The sequence below is a fragment of the Peromyscus maniculatus genome, chromosome 19, assembly GCF_049852395.1.
Source record: "Peromyscus maniculatus bairdii isolate BWxNUB_F1_BW_parent chromosome 19, HU_Pman_BW_mat_3.1, whole genome shotgun sequence".
NCBI classification, from domain to species: Eukaryota; Metazoa; Chordata; class Mammalia; order Rodentia; family Cricetidae; genus Peromyscus; species Peromyscus maniculatus.
In genome coordinates, this window is record NC_134870.1 from 59,204,050 (window position 1) to 59,221,770 (window position 17,721).

At 42.5% G+C, this 17,721-nt stretch overlaps 1 protein-coding gene across 11 annotated transcripts in view; it reads left to right on the plus strand.

Moving 5' to 3' along the window:
• Ldlrad4 (low density lipoprotein receptor class A domain containing 4) overlaps positions 1 to 17,721 on the plus strand; it is a 361,303-nt gene that overhangs the window by 47,994 nt on the left and 295,588 nt on the right. Inside the window, exon 1 of one of the 11 annotated variants that reach the window (XM_076555416.1) lies at positions 4,681 to 6,016. The exons of the other annotated variants lie outside the window; for them this stretch is intronic. The gene's annotated coding sequence lies outside the window, so the exon portion shown is untranslated. Of the gene's footprint in view, positions 1 to 4,680; positions 6,017 to 17,721 lie in introns of those variants that run through there. 11 annotated transcript variants of the gene reach the window in all.

Below are 17,721 nucleotides of genomic sequence, written 5' to 3' on the forward strand. Positions count from 1 at the left end.
ACTCTCTGCCTTTCCTCCTGGTCAGTTCTGGACCTCCGCATTCTTTCCTCTGCTCAGTCTCTCTCTTTCTTCTGTCTCTTTCTGTTCCTCTTGCTTCTCTCCTTGCTGGACATTTCTTCCTTCTTGGTCTTAGCATCCCTTGTCAGTGGGAAGTTAACCAGTCACATTGTGTGTCACGGTCTTGCTGCTGTAGCTGTCCTTCCTTCCCAGAGGAATTCTGGTTACTCGAGTAGTACCCGTCAGATTCCGAATAAATGAGGGCACATTTCATGGGAGGACTAAAAATTGGACACAGCTTGGCATTTAGCTGCATGTTTGAGTTTGCACTGTAGACACCGAGGAAGCCCGTGGATGCAAAATGCTGTACTTTAATATCACCCCTGCATCTATTACTCGGTAGCGGAAGCATCACACAATTCTGCTCCCCAGTTCAGTTCCCTGTGTACTGTGTTCAGTACTGTGGCCTGGCTCTCTCCCTCCCTGCCAGCTTTCCTCTTTGACTTCCTTTTTCCCCTCTTTCCTCCACATTTAGCTTCAGATTTTATATCTATTTAAGGCTGAAATAACACACAAAGCAGAACCTTAAGACGCTTAGAAGCTATGCACTGCTCTATCATAAATCTGTATAAATCCTTAACACAGTCAGTGGTTTGGATGGGTTTCCATGAGAACTCCTTCAGCTACAAAGTAGTAAAACAAATGCCTTAAAATAACCGAACTCAGGACAATCGTTTGGCAGTGTCCGCCTTTTAAAAACTTTCCAGACCTTGGAGCAGGAAATGATTCTGAGATGAAGGAGTGACTTTAAAAATAAAAACAATAAGTGAACATTGACATTATTTGCCAACAACTGATTTTTTTTTGTATTCTGCCATTTTATCTCACATCCCAAATAATTCAGACTGTCTGAAGAACTAGAGAGTTTTACCGTTTTATTTCTTTAATTGGAATTGGTTTTGCAGAAGTGGAAAATTGGCAGCGAGTATGGAAACTAGTGAGCCAGTTTACAGTGCTCTGTGCTTCTTAGCTTAATGAAACCCACAAGAATGAGGAAAGGCTTCATGGGTCTGAAGAAGAGGCTGCCCAGTAGGCATTTCCTTTTCTGGAAGTTTATTTTTACACTTACTGAATCTATAGCACGTGGAACAGCATGTCGGGGCTCTAGTTGACTGACGGCAGCCTCCGAGATGGGCGGGACTTCAACTCTGTTATTTTTCCATAGTCCCATGTAGACAATGCTGGGAAATGCTTCTAATAATATTGTACAAACAAAAGGAACTTGCTAATTAAGAAGAAGAAGAAAATAAAGAGAAAAAGAAAATGAAAAACAAAGCCCGTGACCCATCAGAATGCAGACAACTAGCCTACAAAACAGTGCTTGCTGGTCTTGACAGTCAGATGCTGTGTTCTGGAGCTCTTAACCAGGCAATAGAAGCACATGTCTATTTTTGATTAAAACTGTCAGTTGATAAAGGAATATTTGGAAACGATGTGCTTTTTGAATACAATAGGGTGGATGATCGTTCCTCCCACCTGATGAAGCTGGTTTGAATGATGAGTTCAGCTGACATCATCATTGCGTTTCTAGCTAGAAGCCTAAGCAAAACCATTAGAAATAACACATCTACACCTTTATTCCAACAGAATTGGCAGCATGGTAAGGGTTCCTTCCGCATATATGCTTCTCTCCATCTTCTGAACGGTGAAGGTTTTTGTACCGGGCCACTTCCAGAGTTGGTGTCTACACTGCCGTTCTCTTTTGCCTCTTCTTAGTGTTCGCTTGTGTGCTCTGCACCCCACTCTCCCCAGATGACCCTTCCCATCAAGGAGGCATCCGCATAACGTGCTTAGTGGGACGTTACCTAAGCATCAGTCACAACAGGTTCTTGCTGCTCTCAGTTTGAATGCACATTCCTAGGAAAGTTGAATCTGGCTGTCTGCCCCACAAGCCTACCTGTGCTCTCTGGTGCTTTGTGAGGGAACTCGCTGTGCTTCACATTTCCTGGAAGCCTGTTAGAAACACAGAGCCTTGGTGCTCGCTGCAGACTGGCCTTTGGTCGTGTGCAAAGTCGAGCTTATGCTAAGCCTACTGGAATGACCATTTACAAGCTATTAAGCTGTGAAAGCCAAGGCAACGATGCTGTGGCCATAAAACGTGCCTTTGTTAAGCCTTTTCAGAAGATTGGATTCCAGATTTATTAGAAAAGTCCTCTATTTCAGAATATTGGATTCCAATTTATTAGAAAAGTCTACACACAGATAGTATAGGTGAGTGAGTTCTGTTTGGCTCTGTTTTCTGGGTAGTTCATGAGTCTTGCAAGACAAGGCTAGGAATAGCAGTCAAGTTTTACAGGTAGGCCAGAGCTTACTTTTCTCTGAAGGTCAAAATTCATTGGTCAGGAAATTGTTTCAATAGATCACAACCGGCACTGGAGTAAGGACCTGCAGTCAAAGATAGAATGTCTTTTAGGCTGGAGGGTTCAGGATATTTTCCAAAACTTAAAAATTATGCTTGTATGCTTGTGTTTATATTTAATATCATAACCCTATATAAATAGGTGGGCATTCATATGTCTATTGCATACATCACTAATGATCATGGGTTCATTGGAGTGAAGTCTGTTATTTTGAGACCAGGTCTGCTATCTTACCAAGAGTTCAAGGTTTGGACTTTTTAAGCGTTGGAAGCTGTGTACTTGGAGGCTTCTCCTGAGGTTTCTCTTCTAGGAATGCCAGCTATGGTGATATGGTTATGCCGGGGTGGGGTGGGGGGCAGGTGGGATGTAGAGGAGGCTTGGAACCTGATCTAATGGGAAAATCCCAAGTAAGCCTGAGGGGTGCCATGCGCAGATAGTGAATGCTGACGAAGTTAAGTGAGCAGGACTGGAGAAGATTCGTTGGAACAGGTTCTAGAGTGAATCCTCAGTCTTTTCAGCCAGCTCTCTGTGACCATACATGTGCTACTGTGTGCAGCACTTAAGTGCATGACTGTTTAGGACAGAATACAGAGACCTGGTGGTCTCTTCCTACTCCTTGTAGGGACCTGCAAGGCGGTTATGTTATCTTCGTCCATTAGGTCTTGACTCTTAAGTTGTAATCGGCTAGAAAGTGTTCTCAACTGGCCTTGAAGGTCACTTATGTGATGGCATCCCTTTTTGGTTATCATTTTAAGGCTATCTTTCTAGATCCATTCAAAACAAAACAAAACAACAAAGAAAACACAAAAACACCCACTTTCCTTTCCTCCCGTGTGCATTGTTCTGTTCAGAGTCACAGAGCACCCGACTCAACAGTGCATCTGTGCGCCTCTGCATGCTAGATGTGTGCAGTTACATGTTCTTGGGGCAGCCTGGGGAGCGCTCTGTTGGCCGCAATTCTTCCCAACACTGTGGCATCACTGGAGGGTGCTCTTGTGTTCTTGTTCTGTTTCCCTCTTCAGTGGCTTCAGCGGTAGAGTTTCTGGACTTCCCTGTCTAAAGTACTAGAGCCACAAGTGCCAGGAGGACAGAAGCCGGGCTGTTGTTTTCGTAGGGTAGATGGCCTGCTTCCTCCCCGATGAAAGAGCGTGGGTGGATGGAGAAGAGCCAGATGAGGCCTCTGTCCCGCGTCTGTCTTCATCGCAGCGAAGGATAGCGTGGTCCTCTGTCCAGTGTGGTACCCCAGGTCAACAGGTCCAGCGACAAGGGTTCCTCACGGTTGTCAGGTTTTTGAAGCAAGTGGGCACTATGGATCCCAGGAAAGACCCTGAGTCATGTGCTCTGAGTTCCCGGAGAGACAACTTGTTAGGAGAGACAACTTGTTAGAGTGGCTGTTTATTATCCTTTTTTCTTCCCGGTGGCAAAATGGGGCATTTCGTTATTGTATCTGCTTTGAAGAGGGCCTTCCTTTCTATTTGAGGATAAAAACTCAATCTAGGCCCAATAGGTAAAGTGTCTGCCTTTTGAATCCCTCTGGTTCTTCCTCATCAGGCTGGTGTCTGTTAGTTGCCCAGTGCAGCCACACTGTACATTAATGTATATTTCACCTATAATGCATGTTAATGTATATAATAGTGGAATAAGTATCAGGCATCGTGAAGTGGAGGCCTTTGTTTTCTTTAGAAACAGCTGTTCAGACTTGGAGCCACAGTGAGGATGGTCAGCTGGAGGCGGAGCCTGGTGGGGGGCTCTGTGCAGGAAGGCGGTTGGAGGCTTTCCTGCTGTTCGGTGACTTGGACCTGTCTGGCTGCTGGCTCCTTCCTGAGGCAAAGCGTAGTGTGAGAGCCACCACCCAGCATTTGGGCCTTAGACAGGTTGAACCTATAATTAATATTCCTCAATGTTCGTTCACTCTGAAATAATGCAGCCCTGTGAGGGAAAGCTGGTGAGCAGTTGGTTGTTCTGGATTGGTTAAAAAAAAAATGGTCTCAGTCAAGAGGATAGAATAGCACGTGGGATTCAGTGCATTAAGTTGTTGCATACATGCTTTTGTGTCCGACCCAGGTCCAGGTGTGTTGCTGTATCTGAGATGGGGTGTTGTAGAATTTATCTTTAATACTTCTGAAAAAAGAAATGGTCTAAAATAAAAAAGGTTTCAGGAAGGACATCTCTCTCTCTCTCTCTTTTTTTCCCCTTAATCTTCCTGTGACACGAACGATTCTGGAAATTGCTTCCCCACCCCTCATCCCAAGTTCTAATTTCCATTAAGCAACAGCTCTCTTGTCTTAAGGCTTTGTTGTATCCTAAAAGGTTCTACTTCATGAGACTTAGTCATCAGCTAGAGCAAATCTCATTTCAGAGCAAGCAAGAAAGCCTCCTGCTAGAGTCCGCTCAATCTTCCTCTAAAAGTTTTTTTTCTTCTTCTTAATGATGGGGTGAGAATATTGAGAAAACTACGAATAAATTTCAGGATGGCTCAGTGGGTAAGAGCTCTTGCCACCAAGCCTTGTAACTTGAGTTCTTGAGTTCTGTCCTTGGAACACGCATTACGGAAGGAGAGAACCAATCCCTACAAGTTACCCAATGACTGCTGAGCTGTGGCAAGCTCACACCCCGCTACATCTGCCAAGTACCCTAGTAATCTCAGGACTCAGGAGTCAGAGGCAGGAGGATCACTGAGTTTAAGACTAGTCTGGTCTTTAGAGCAAGTTCTAGGGCAGCCCAGGCTATCCTTAGAGACCCTGTTTCAAAAACAAAACAACAAACAAACACAAATTAGCAAAACCAAACCAAAACAGAAAACTCAGGAAACCAGACTAGAATTCAGAATTGTGATACACTTCCAATTAGAGCATTTATTTGCCTTGTGCGTGAGGCCCTGGGTTCTGCCCCAGCACTGCCAAGGAACAAACAACAGAAAAGTGAGGGAGAATGGGGCTCCATTTTCTCTGTTGCTGTTGATCCTTCCTTTTCATCTCTGTCTGGTGGCAAGAAAAGTCCTTGCTACCTGTCAGTTTTCGGGAGTACCTAGCCATCCTGCCTGTGTCTCGTGCCTCCCAGGCGCTCCTGCCCACAAACATGTCAGGATCATGTCTTTCAGGAGATGGTTTGGGGTTAGTGAGATTATCAGCCCCACAGGACCGTATTTTATTACGTTGGAAAGTCACGTGTGGATTCCTCAAATACTTGGAGCAGCAGGGTATGTACATGAGGAACCCAGCCTGCACTTCCTGTGCGTGGCTGTGTGCTCAGTCTCCGGTTTCTTTCTCTGGAGCCCTGATTGCCTTTGTAAAGACGTACTATTCATGCTTAGGCTTTTTGCTTGGAAGCTCTGGATTTTGGGTTGAGTGTGCTCTATGAGATTATGGAAAAGGCATGCACTCTCTGGAAGGAAGGAGTAAGGCTGGGGAGGTGTTAGGACTGCATTCTGACCTGGGACCTATCATCTTTAACATAAGCCCGTTTCTTCCTCTGTGAGGGTGATGGTTCCATGCCAGCTCACCACCTGCCTCCTCCATAAGCGGATCCTAATCTATGGGTTATTGCTATTTTCACAGCTAGAGATGGGCCCAAGAGAGTTGAAATTATGCTGGGAAGAGGTGAGTTTGTTGAAATTCTCAGCCTTGTGTTACAGAACTGATGTTTTTAGTTTTTCTTGGCTTGAGTGTGAGAATCCTGATGTCTGAGAGGATAATGTTCATGTTTACTGAGTGATTTATGACAGACTGGGAATACGTAATAAGTTCCTGAGTATAGATTTTGGAGATTGTGATAGGTTTCTGTAATGAAGTTTGTGTTTTTACTTTGAAGCAATTTAACTATATTAAAACCAACCCTTTCAAAAATCTACAAGGGATAGAACTTTAGTCATGGTTATTTTTCTTTACCATAAAAATATAATCTTTTACTTGAGAGTAATGGGGCACTGAAAATACTTATGAGAAAATACTTATGCATTCAATGTAAACATTATTATTGTGTGTGGGGGTGCAAGTGTGCACATGCCATGGTGTGTATGTGGCGGTCATAGCACAGTGTTTGGGAGTTGATTTTCTTCTTCCATTGTAAGTTTTGGATATTTAATTCAGGTTGTCAGGCTTGTATGATAAGCGCCTTTACCCTCCGAGCCATCTCGCTGGCCTTGTATTGGCTTTACTTTTTTGTCTGTTTAAAAAAAAATTAGCATTTATGTATTTATTTATTTATTTGGTGTGTGTGTGTGTGTGTGTGTGTGTGTGTGTGTGTGTGTGTACCACAGTGTGTGCATGTGTGTCAGTCTGAAGATAATCTAGTAGGAGTTGGTTCTCTCTTTACACTGGTTGGGGTCTGGGGACTGGACTTCCGTCCTACAACTTGGCGGCAAGAGGCCTCGCTCACTGCTCCATCTCACCAATCCTGAACCCAACTTGTAACATAATTAAAACAAAATCTTAGGTAAAAGATTTAAAAATGATCTATTTTTAAGAATCTGAAGGAAGCCGGGCAGCAGTGGTGCACGCCTTTAATCCCAGCACTCCGGAGGCAGAGGCAGGCGAGTTGGAGGCCAGCCTGGGCTACAGAGTGAGTTCCAGGAAAGGCACAAAGCTACACAGAGAAACGCTGTCTTGAAAAAAAAAATCTGAAGGAGTTTTTAAAAATAGTTCTTCAAGAGGCTGTATCAGAATCTTGTTTTAGAGTTATAACCAGATGATTTGGCCCTCACAGGGCTTTGCCATTTTGTTTGGGAATTAAAGACTTAACAATAGTAAAGGAAAGTTGAAAATGAATCATGAGTCTTACTTTGGACTTTTTCTTAAGGAAGTTTTGTTTTGAACCTTGTGCTGTCAGATAATAAAATGCCAAAGATGATATTTGATGAAAGTGTGGCCTACTGGGATACATTTCTTTTTTCTTTTAATTTATTCCTTGATAATTTCATATGTACATATAGAATATTCTGGTCACACATATACCCTCTCTTATCTCCCTCCAGCATCCACTGAACCCCATATCTCCCATTGAGTTCCTGCTTCCCCTTCCAGGTTTTTTTTTTTTGTTTTGTTTTTGCTTTGTGACCTACTGGGTGTAACTTGGGCCACATGATTGGGAATGGGTGTGAACTGTCCCCTGGAACATGAGTAAACACGCCAGTGGCTACACAACTGAAGACCGGGAATCCCTAAAACCATTTTGTTCAGAGAGTCCTTGCTGTGCCTGTGTATGGAAGCACACTCCCTACTTTTTCCTCTGGCAGTTTCAAAGTATCATGCCGGACGTTGATGTCCTTGACTTGGTGGGAGTTGAGTTTTGTTTTGTTCAGGGTGGGAGATAAGAGTTGAGTTTCCTTCTTCATGTTGATAATCCAGTATCAAGGCGCCACTTGTTGAGGATGCTGTCTTTTCTCTCGGGGGTGCTTTGGCATTTCTGAGCCCTCTATTCCGTTCTATTGATCTGTGCATCTGTTTTGGGGCCATTCTCCTGCTCTGTTTGTTACTGTGGCTCTGTAGTGTAAGTTGAAATCAGGTCTGGTTGGATTTCCTGCAGTACTGTCTTTGCTCACGATTGCTTTGGCTAGCTTTAGTCTTTTGTGCTTCTGTGTGAATTTCAAGACTTTTTTTTTTTTCCCTTCTGTCTGTGAAGAATGGCCCCAGAACTTTCACTGAGATGCATAGAATTTGTAGATTGCTTCTGGTAGGATGGCCATCTTCACAGTATTCATTCTTCGGATCCATGATCCAGTGATCTGCCATCCTCCATCGTCTTTCTCAGTTTCTTTCTTCAGCGTCTTCAAGTTTTCACTGGAGAGGTCTTTTGGCTCCTTGGTTAGGTTTATATCTAGGTTGTTTTATTCCTTTGGTGGCTGTTGTGAACAGGGTGTTTCCCTGAATTCTTTTTTAGTCTGTTTATCGTTGGTGTATAGAACGGTCATTGACTTGTGTGTGTTAATTTTGTATCCTGTTACTTTGCTGAATGTGTTTATCAGCGGCAGGAGTTTCCTGGTGGAGTCCTTCTGCATGCCTAGAGTCCTATAGTCTGCAGATAGAGATACTGCTTTTCCTCTCTGCACCCTCTTTACTTCCTTCCTTTTGTCTTACTGCTCAAGCTAAGACGTCAAGGGCTGTATTAAGGTAGAAGTAAGGAGAGTGGATACCCTTGGGTTAGTGGGATGTTTTGAGTCCCTCACCCCACTTAGCACGGTGTTGTTTATAAATTGGTCATATATAGCCTTTATTCTTACAATGTGATCCTCCCATCCTTTTGTCATGAATGGATGTTGGGTTTTGTCAAAGGATTGGGGCGATCTGACTTTGAGTCCAGTGATGCGACCAATCACATTTATTGATACACGTATATGGAACCATCCCTGCATTTCTGAAATGAAGCCAGCCCTGACTATGATGAATGATCTTTTTGGTGTAACCTTGAATTCTGTTCAAAAGTATCTTATTGTGAATTTTAATCTATGTTCATCAGGAGGTTGAGCTGTAATTTTGTTTTTTCGTTGTTTTTTTTTGTGTGTGGTATCTTTATCTAGTTTTGCTGTCAGAGTAATACTAGCTTTGTTAAGAGTTTAAGCTGCCTTTCCTATTCTATTTTGTAGGATAATTTAAGTAGTATCAGTGTCATTCTCTGAAGGTCTGAGAGAATTCTGTAGGGAACTCATTTGGTCCAAACATCATTTTTTTTTCAATTGGGAGAATTTATTAGCCGCTATATATATTTAACCAATCTCATTGTTGGTTATAGATCTGTTTAAATTATTTATTTCGAGTTTGGGTTAATTTTGGTGGGTCATATATTTCTAGAAACATCCATTACTTGTAGGTTTTTCCAATTTAGTGGAACATGGATTTTTAAGGTTTATGTTTGTGATTTTTATGAATTCCATCGGTATCATAACGTCTGCCTCGACATGTTTAATTTTATTAGGATCCTATATCTCTTTCTTTTGGTAAATTTGGCTAAGGGTTTGTTAGTCTTTTTCATTCTTTTCAAAGAAACAACTGTTTGTTTATTTTTTGGTATTTTTTTTTTTTTTTTTTTTTTTTGGTTTTTCAAGACAGGGTTTCTCTGTGTAGCTTTGCGCCTCTCCTGGGACTCACTTGGTAGTCCAGGCTGGCCTCGAACTCACAGAGATCCGCCTGGCTCTGCCTCCCAAGTGCTGGGATTAAAGGCGTGCGCCACCACTGCCCGGCTATTTTTTGGTATTTTTATTTCTATTTCATTAATTTCTGCTGTGATCTTAATGATTTTTCTCTCATCAATTGATTCTGGTTTAGGTTTAGCTTTGTTCTTGTATCATTAAGTTCGCTATTTGAGTTTTCTGATTTTTGGATGTAGACAGTGCTGTGAACCTTCCTCTGAGAATTGCCTTTATTGTTTCATTTTCATCCAATTGAAGGCATTTTTTTAAACTTCCTTCTTGATTTCTTCAGTGACTCCGTTATCATTCACCAGTGCATTGTTTAATCTCTGCATGTTTGTGTGGTTTCTGTAGTTTCCTTGCTGTTGATATCTAGCTTTACTCCATTGTGGTCAGAAAGAACACAAGATGTTATTTCCATGTTCCTATGTTGTGGAGCCTTGCCTTGTGTCCCAGTATGTGATCTGTTTTGGAGAAAGTCCCATGTGCTGCTGAGAAATTGTGAATTCTTTAGTGTTTTAGTGAAATGTTCTGTAGATATGTGTTAGGTACATTTGACTTATGATGTTACTTAACTTCAGTGCTCTCTCTCTCTCTCTCTCTCTCTCTCTCTCTCTCTCTCTCTTAGTATGAATTTCTTGTCTGTTTGTGAGAGGGGCATGTTGAAGTCACTCACTCACTGGTACTGTGCTGGGGTTAATCTGTGACTTCACATCTGGTAGTATTTACTTTATGAAATTGAATGTACCTGTGTTTTGAGGTATACATGTTTAGAATTTTAATACACCCCCTTGATGGATTATTCCCTTGGTGAGCACAGAGTGCTCTTCTTTGTCTATTCTGACTAATTTGGACTTGCAGTCCATTTTTTTCAGATATGACAATGACCATACACGCTCATTTCCTAGTTCCATTTGCTTGGATTCTAAACTTTTACCCTCAGGTTGTGTCTGTCTTTGATGGTAAGCAGTGTTTCTTCGAGGCAGTAAAAAGATGAATCCTATCTTTAAACCATTATGTTAGTCTAGATCTCTTTGTTGGAGGAATTGAGACCAGTAATATCCAGAGTTATTATTGAAAGATAAGATTTAATTCTTGTCAGTTTGTTGCTTTTTGGGTGCTTTCTTAAACTTTTTTTCACCAGTTGTCCTGATATTTTCTCCCTGTGGCCTTTGGATTTGTCTATTCTTCTCTCCAGTCCCCAGTCCTTTCAATATGTCTGTGGAGCTGGACTAGTGCTCATTAACTCCTTTAGTTTATTTTTGTCATGGGAAGTTTTTATTTCTCCTTTAATCATGACAGTTTTGTTATATAACAATCTGGGTTGGTAACTGCTCTTCTGGTTTAAAAGTTTCTACCCAGTAATCAGCTGTTGGTTGGATTGGTCTGCCTTTATATGTGACTTTGCCCTTCTCTTGTGTGATTTTTCAATAATCTTTATTTATTCTAGGTTTTAAGTGGCTTAATTATAATATGACATGGAGAGTTTCTTTTGTGGTCTTTTTTTAATTTGGTATTCTGTTATGTTTATTGTACCTAGATCTCTTTCTCTATATTTGGGAAATATTCTTCTATGTTTTTCTTTAAAACACTTGCTTTGCCTTTGGAAGAAGTCTTCTCCTTACATGCCCAGAATCCATACATGAGGTGTTTTCACGGTGCTCCAAATCTCTCCCATGTTCTGTTCATGAATACATTTAAAAATTTATCATTGACCTTGAGCTAATGGTCTAATTATTTTACCTGGCTTTCAAGCCCTAACGTTTTATCCTCCACATGATCAATCAGTTCTGCTGGGGAGGCTGTCCACTGAGCTTTGTATTCGATGGCTGGAGCCTTTTGTTTCCATCATCATTTCGTTTTGTCTTTGCTTTAGAAATTTTCTCTCTTTTTACTGAATTCTATTTTCATGTTTTGAATTGACTTCTTTATTTGATTCAGCTGTTTGTTTTTGTGCTCTTGGAGTACATGCATGTCTCTGAGTTGTTTGAACCTATTTATAATCATTCCTTTGAATTCTTTGTCTGGGAGTTCTTCTATGCTGCTCTCATTGGGGATCATTACTATGGAGTTGGTAATGTTTGGAAGAGACATGTTGTCTTTTTTTCTGTGTGTTGTTTATGTTTTTGCACTGAGACTTTTGCATCAGAAGTTAGTTGATTGTGTGAGTTTTTCTTTCCTTCCTTTTTTCTACTTCTTATCCTCCCTTCCTTCTTTTTTCTTCCCAAGTTACTTCTTTGCATGGAGGCAGTTGCAATGTTCAGAGAGTACTAAGTCAATGCCCTACCCTGGGTCAAGTCTGCTAGCTGCCTATTCTCACAGCTACTGATGTGTATTGCAGGTTCCCACATACCTGGGCAGCTACCCCAGGGTCAAGTCTGGGCCACTTCTGACCTCTGCTTTGTGTTACGGGTTCCTCTGTACCTGGGTATCATACCCTCTGCTCCCACAGCCCTGCTATATTTCTGAGCCTTCGTGTGCCCTTGAGCGTCTTACCTTGGCTCAGAAGTGGCACCTTCACTGTTTCTTCCACCTCCTCTGCATTTTATTTGCAGGAGGGCACCCTACCCCAGATCAAGTCCAGCTCCCTCCGCATCTCTACTCCTTTTCTCTACACTTTCATCTCCCCACTCTCTGAGAGACATTTCTAAGCATCGACTCAAGTTTACAGGTGAAACTGTGAGGCTAAATATCTTTCAACCTATTTTGAAATTAAATTTGCGTCTTTGAACTTGGAAGGGCTGAACTCATTCCGTTGCTATGATCTTATTGTGTTCTGTGGAAAGTGACTAATTATAATTGTTGAAATTAAAAACTAACCCCAAGGGATGGCTAAGTATGTAAAGTCTTTGCCCTACAAGCATGAAGACTGACTGGAATTTGATCTCCAGAATCCACATAAAAATGGTGGCTGCTTAAAATTTCAGTGTTGGGGAGGCAGAAACAAGAGGATCCTCAAGGCCCTCTGGCTGGCCAGGCTAGCTTAATTACCGATTTTCAGGCCAATGAGAGTACCTGTCCCAAAGAAGGCAGATGCCTTTCTGAGTATGACACCCAAGGTTGTCCTCTGGCTCCAGTAAGCAAATACCCATCCACAATACACTCACACAGTCACACATGCAAAAAATAACTTAAAGCCTTCCTATGAGTTCAGGATACTGGCAATGTAGTTCTTTCCTGTAGTGGTGTCATGGCTGTGTGAGAAAAATTATCCACAGCTGATAGATGAGACAGTTAATATGCATTTAATGTATAAGTACATATTTTATGTATCTATATATATTATTACATGTATTGATTTTATATTTCTGAGTAGCAGGTTCTTTTTTTTTTTTTTTTGTAAACTTGGTGGTTTAAACCAGCACACTTGCTGATTTCCTCACTTTCTGTGGTGGAGCCGGCTGTCTTGTCTGGTGGTCTGCCTGGTACTCTGCTCAGATCACTGTGCTCAGCTCTCGTTAGGGCTGAAGCTAAGATTATTGATAGGCCGTGCTCTGCATGGGGAAGAATCCCCTTCCCAGCCTGTTCATGTGGTTGACAGGATAAAATTTCTCATAACTGTAGGACTGACGGCCCCGTTCCCTTGTTTGCTGTCAGCGATGACCACTCTCGGGTCCCAGAGGCCCCCTCAAGTCTGGCCATGTGTCCTCAGTCCCTTTTTAGCAGCCTTCTCCTTCCAAGTTAGCAAGACAGCCTCTCACTCCTGAGTTACAGTTTAGGAGTCTTACATAAGGAGATAAGATGAAATGCTTGGTATCCTATTCTAGATTCTGTAGGTTCCAATATCAACAGGAAGGGGATGAATAAAAACTGGGAGGTGTTTGGCTCATGTGTTTGGGGTAGACCTCCACAGGAACCTCACAGGGTTCTTTATCAGTCCCTTTTTATCTGCATACCTGTGCATTGGTTGAGTATTGGGGAGTGACATATGGTAGGGACATGAGTTGAGGGACAAGGCTCTTGGAGAGTGCACGGTGGCACACAGATGACACAGATGGCTGCTGCCTCTACCTTGGACAGAATGTATCCTACGTGCTGGCAGGCTGGGTGCTGCGAAGTACCCATTTCAGAAGATGCAGCGCTTTCCCTGAAATTGCTTCAGGAGGCAGTCACTGAAGGAGACACAGCAACGCTTCTAGACTGGATGACACACATGAGTGTGTTCACAAGTTGGGATAAGGGTGTTGGTGATAGGTAGTGGGAACCAGAAAACACCTGGAATACTAACGATGCTTCACTATCTGGGTGGAGGACACAGAAAAATACTGTGCCTTGTGGATACAGTCACAGACATTATCTTCCTAGCTAGAGTTTCACTACTACACAGAATTAGATCTGTAGTGCCAAGAAGGGATGAGGTGCACTTAGACTAGCTTCCTTTTACTGTTGAAGATTAGGTGCCTTGAGTTAACTTCAGGTAATTGTATTGTTAAGAAAGGAAAGTGGTCTTTTCAGCAGGCTACGTGGAAGGCTAAAACAGGAGGATTTCCTTGAATCTGAGGCTAGCCCTAGGTTATAAGGGAAGATCTTATTTCAGAGAGAGAGAGAGAGAGAGAGAGAGAGAGAGAGAGAGAGAGAGAGAGAGAAGAGAGAGAGAGAGAGAGAGAGAGAGAAGAGAGAGAGAGAGAGAGAGAGAGAGAGAGAGAGAGAGAGAGAGAGAGAGACCCACACTATGATGACTCAGTGGATTAAAGCACATGATGTGCAGTTTGAGAACTTTAGTTTGGCCCCTACATCCCACAGTGGAAAGAGACTCCAGGAAGTTGTAGTCCTGCTTCTACCCACATGCCATGACATGTTTGTGCCTGCATTCACTTACACAATGCAACAATGACAAAATTTAAATAAAAAGAAAAAAGTCTTGTCACAGACAAACTCACCTGTCTGAATTTCAGAAGACAGCAAGTCTTCTGTCTGTTGTTTGTGACTTCTCATTGAAGAAAAGGTTTCCGTCTTTGGAGGTACAGTGTGCGTCTTTTGACATAAAGATGAGAACTTGTCCCTAGGGGATCCTAGAAAAGACCTCAATTTAGTTCCATCCTTTACTCCAGATTTTTGGCTCTGATTCTCTTTTCCTCTGCAATACTTAATGTTTATGCTTGTATTTTCATGTTATTTATTTTGATATTTGTGCCTTATAGTGTTATGGCTCTCACATATATTTGGGAACTTGGGTTAGGGTAAGTTGAGGAAAAAAATCAAGAACCTGCTCACTGAAATTCTTTGTATTTCTTTTGGCCCTTCAGGCTCAACATGGCAGCATCAGACCCCACTCTCTGGTTAGTCTGTTTTTAAGACCCGACCTCAGGTTCTGTGTAGTGCAAAGGTGAGCAGAGTGTAAGAGTCATTTTGATGCGTCTGAGGCAGAGTTTGTGATGGGCTGGTCCATCGGAGGTGGTTGGCCGCTCTTAGGTTGCTTTTGTTTTTGGTTTGTGTGCCACTGGGCTTGGAAACTTGGGGTACACGGAGGTAGAATGTTTAGATTATAACTACCAATTATATGATAACTCCGTGTTTTTGGTGACTCTGACATCTTTAGTCTAAAGTTAGATTCAGGGCCAGCCCTGGTGGAGTCAGTCAAAGAAGATGCTAGAGGCACAAGGCTCCAGTTCGCTCCTTGCTCTTCCCCCAAGGATGGCCCTGTACCTCTGTGATGCTGACTCTTAAGAGTGATTTGATTGATTCGGACCCTGCCTAGTTGACAGACTTCATTAGATGTTTCCTGGCATCAAATGAAAACATTTGATAATTTTCAGAAAGGTAAGAAGGTTCATTAAGTTCTACACAGTTTCAAAGTGTTTTCTTTTTAATTTATCAAAAGTTGCTTATAACAAATCCCACACTAGTGTTCTTTGGGCCGGGACAGACCCTGATCTCTTCTATTCCATGCTTCTTCTCTATTGCCTGCTTGTGTGCCTGGTCTAGAATAGTATTTGTTGTACATCAAGCCAACTCAATAAAACTTTTGTCAAATGACATTAATTGAGGATCTTCTTGGAAGGTCTCAGAGTACACATTATCTGGGCTTAAAAAAAAAATGTATGATTGGGATTCACTGAGGCTGATTTGGAGCACCATGAAGGATTGCAGGTACTTTTTCACTCATGTACACAAACACCTCAACTTAAACAGACTTTACAGTTTAGAGTCCCATCCCCCTCCCCCCACTGGCCCCCAACCCATACTGGTAAACATCAGGTGTTGCTTAACAGCCTGCGTTCTACATCAGTGTGGGTCCAGTGCCTCTCTATATGGCCGAGTTGAGTTCAGTTTGTACATCGTTCTTTTCTGAGTGAATTTCCCTACCAGAAGTCTACACTCGTGGAGCCCTTTTGACCGACTCTCCCAGGGTAGATAGATGGCAGGTGTTCATAGGAGTGCCTGGTGCGTCTCGTGGATGTTTGTGCTTGGGAGATGTTTGTTTGCGTGATCTCTCTGTTAACTGGATGGAACAGCGTGGCCCTGGAGGATCCCTTGGTTCTGCTGACTTAATGTTGGTGATTTTCCTTCTGTGATTTGGCACACTTGTTACCAGCTTAAAGTAGGAGAAAGTCCTCTACCAAGGCCTATGGAAGTGTGAATGCCCTTGACTTTCACATGCATTCTCCTTAAATTCACCCACCGAAGCCTAAAATTGTCTTCAAGGAGTTTTCTAAGTGAGTGAACATACCACTGAATTATGCCTCCAAAGGACTGTGAAATTTGATTTACAAAATTTTGGTAAAAGTAGCAATAATTCTTGAAAATTACATAAGTATCCGATTTCTCTCCTTATATGGGATTACCTCATTCTGTCAACTATTTTAAGCAACTTTCAAACTGGTAATGGAGAACTTTCTCTTGACTGCAGTGCCGTATGTGGCTTTTTAGGTTAAATGCAAAACTCGGTTCCTCCCCGCCAACGGGTGCAGCTGAAGAACTGCTCACCCTGGCCACACAAGTGCCTGTCGCGCCAGCTCCCCGGGCGCTCTCAAGCTGAGACTTCTGTCTCTGAGGTGCTGTCGGGACGGTCACACCTTTAAAATAGGTTCTTATGGCTGGCTGTCTTGGAATTTATATTTGCTCTGTTACTCGTACAGCTTTGTGCCTTAAACAGCTCCCAGCCGGACTGTGAGACATTCCTAAGTGATGAGCGCTTGGGACAGGTGTCATTCTCTGTCCCTGCTCTGCATTTCTGGGGGGGCCCCAGGAGGCTAAGAGGTTTGTCTTCACTGTACCATTTCTGTCTTTGAGTGTAGTGGATTTATTTGGACTTGGCTTTGAAAATGGTTTTGACTCTCTATGTTTCAGTTGTTAAGCATTTTAGAAAATTCAAGGGTCTTGAAGACTCCAAAGGCACATGCACGCCCCTTGGTCACACGGCATTGGCAAGATGCAGACTTTGGCTTGAGTTTTAACCCTGCCAGTTCTATTCATTTTCTTCACCTGAATAAGTTGTCATTTTGAATCTCAGCTTTTCTTACCTTCTGACGGGAGATTTATCTTACAGAATTATCTTTGAAATGCCTAATATATATTTCAGCATTTAATACATATAAATGTATAATGTATGTATATATTAAATGCTCAGCAAAATGTCAGATATTTTCCATTCGGATATTAGCCAGCTGTCAGTCATGGATCCTGTGTGGGAATTGGCAGGAAACAGAGGTGCTACTGTCTTCCTTCAGGACCGAGCAGGTTTCCCAAAACACTGCACGAGGCATTTTGCTGGAGCCAGGTGTTATGAAATGGGTGAAGCGCAGGGCTGCTGATATGTAGGTGAAGAAATCATTAATTAAGGCTCTTTGCTCAGTGGTGAGGACAGGGAGCCACTTTGAGAAACACTCAGCAATTAACCAATAACCCTATTCCGCCATGCTTCTCTGGTCCGATCTTCTTATGATTGTGTTAAAAAGAAAAAAAAAATCAAGCTAAGATCAAAGGCCAGCAGTTCTGGGAGGAGTGTTTATGTACGAGTTGGTCCTTTGTCGTGTACGAGGAAACAGATTGGACTGTGAGAATGTGACCATAGAAGAGCATTTAGGGTTGTGATATAAGCGAGAGCCCGAGGTGCCTCCACTTGAAGGAATAAACTTGGCCTTGGACTTAGACTCATGTGGAGGCTGCAGAGAGATGTCCCATGTGCGTGTGAAGCTGGGTAGTGATGGGTCCTTCCAAGTTGGTCATTTGGGAGGTGAC